Below are 2,187 nucleotides of genomic sequence, written 5' to 3' on the forward strand. Positions count from 1 at the left end.
TATTATTATTATTGTTATTATTATTATTATTATTATTGTTATTATTATGTATAATTATTATTATTATACTACTACTAATATTTTTATTATACAATATTATCTATTTGGTTATAGAAAGAAAGGGACAACGTTCTTGAAAGTTCACATCAACCGAAACTTTCAGCTACGCTCAGGTTTTCAGTATGTCACCCTTTATAGCGAAAGAATGTTGGCCTGACTTTCATCTGTATAGGATCCTCCCATTCCTATTCTCTCAGGCTTTTCCAGTTTTTCGGTTATGAGTGCGGTCTCCCTGTGTGTGTTTTTGCCACCTGCTTTTCTACTATTTATTGGATTGCATTCCATTGTTTGTTATGTATTTTGTGTGTATCAATATCAATGTAGTTGATTTTGTGCTCAACTTGACACAAATTAGATCATACAAGAAGCAGAACTTCCGGTCGTGCCTGTCCTTGCCAACACGGGCTGAGAGGGATACACCGTCCTAGCAGAAAGACCTAAATACTCGATTTAAACCCCCCCCCCCCAAAAAAAAAAAATATAAAAAAATAAAAAAATAAAAACAAAAGATAAAAAATATTCCCACTCGGGTATTGAATTCTGGTCTCGTGCGTGCCACAAGGAAGCACCTAAGAACTACACCACATAACCTGGTCTTTGTATGTCTGAATGTCTGTCTATCGATTGATAGCTTGAAAGTGATTGGTCTGCTGTTGTGTTTAGGCTCTCTCATTTATATGAAGACTGGAGCGGACAATCTGGGAAAGTCACCCTTTCCTTCTAAAACTGAAAAATTAGGTGTAGAGACTTCCTGTTTCTTTCTGGTGTAGAGTTTTTTAAAGCGTTTGAAACGGATGAAACTTTCATTTAGTAATTGTTTGAGACAATTTTTTCATCTTCTTTATATCATCACTGCGTTGTTGCACATTGGGGATTTGAAGAAAAAGAGTATGGTTTAGACGTCACCAGTTTTTTCCTCTTCACTCTTCAATTGTGTCAGAGAAATAATGTGTATCTGTCTCTGACATTGTTCTGTTTTCTTGTTCTCTTGTCTTTTTGTCTGGTTTTGTCTGTAGCTTTGTATGATTCTGTGTCAGTTTGTTGTGTCATATCCTCAGTGTCATTGCATTTTGGATTTTTAAATTCTGTTTTCTCTCTTTGTTTCATTTTATTTTCGTCTTTCTGATTCTGAGCCAGTATTTTTTGTTACTGTGTTATAATATTGTGTCATTTTTGTGTCTCTCGGCTTCTGTGCCCTTTTCAATGTGTTCTTCTGATAATGTGTGTGTGTTTTATTATTTTCCAATGGTTCTTCGCTGCTCAGCAAAACTTCTGTCGCTATATCTGACAGCATAGATAGTTTTATTTGGTCCTTAGAGTCCATAATAAATCGGAATTTTCTTCTGAGTATACAACATTATTCTTTGTTTTAACACGTATGTTTTTCTGTCTTTTCGTCAACAGATCAAAACTATTGGTATATTCCAAAATGTAAGTGTTTTTATAGCTTTCTTTAAATCAGTCACCCTTCTAAACCTTTAACATCTAACACTATTTAACTGCCTTCTATAACATATCCTGTAGTGCTGAAAACCATCATGTGAGTGGTTGGCAGGCGCTCTGGTATGGTTTACTCCTTCTTTCCTAATATATATTCATCGTCATTATCTGTCCCCCTTCTCTTTGTTGTATGTTACTCTCTAGAAGCACGTCTAATCATCGACACTGATATGGCCTACTTTTGCTGCCAGATCTGTAAAACCTTTACTTACAGTAATACAGACGAAACAAAACAAAACAAAAACAACAGCACAAACATACATACATACTAAGGCAAAAAAATAAACAAACAAAACAACCAACAACCCAACAACAACACCAATAAAAAAAGAAAAAGAAACAAATGAAAAAAAGACATACTCAAAAACAAACTAGCCCCCCCCCTCCCACACACGCATACACTCACAAAACAATAAAACAAAAAACAAAAAAAAAACAAGAAGCTTTTTGCCTTCCTTTTCTCTATGCCAAAAACGTGAAAGGCCGAAACACAACGACGCGTCCGTCTACTGTAAAATCCAGAACTGTCGAGAAAAACAACAACAAAACTAAAAGTATCTCTTCACCCTGTTCTCTCCTCGGTTAAAAACAAACCTGCTCCCCCCAAAAAAACAACAAAAAACAAAC

The 2,187-nt window shown here is 35.2% G+C and overlaps 1 long non-coding RNA gene across 1 annotated transcript in view; it reads left to right on the top strand.

The window, feature by feature from the left end:
- LOC118477566 overlaps positions 1-1,842 on the top strand; it is a 50,191-nt gene extending 48,349 nt beyond the window's left edge. The window contains exon 2 of the long non-coding RNA XR_004858471.1: positions 1,465-1,842. This is a non-coding gene — a long non-coding RNA (uncharacterized LOC118477566). The remainder of the gene's footprint in view (positions 1-1,464) is intronic.
- The last annotated feature ends 345 nt before the right edge of the window (positions 1,843-2,187 follow it).

The sequence above is a fragment of the Aplysia californica genome, unplaced genomic scaffold, assembly GCF_000002075.1.
Source record: "Aplysia californica isolate F4 #8 unplaced genomic scaffold, AplCal3.0 scaffold00139, whole genome shotgun sequence".
In the NCBI taxonomy this organism is placed as follows: domain Eukaryota; kingdom Metazoa; phylum Mollusca; class Gastropoda; order Aplysiida; family Aplysiidae; genus Aplysia; species Aplysia californica.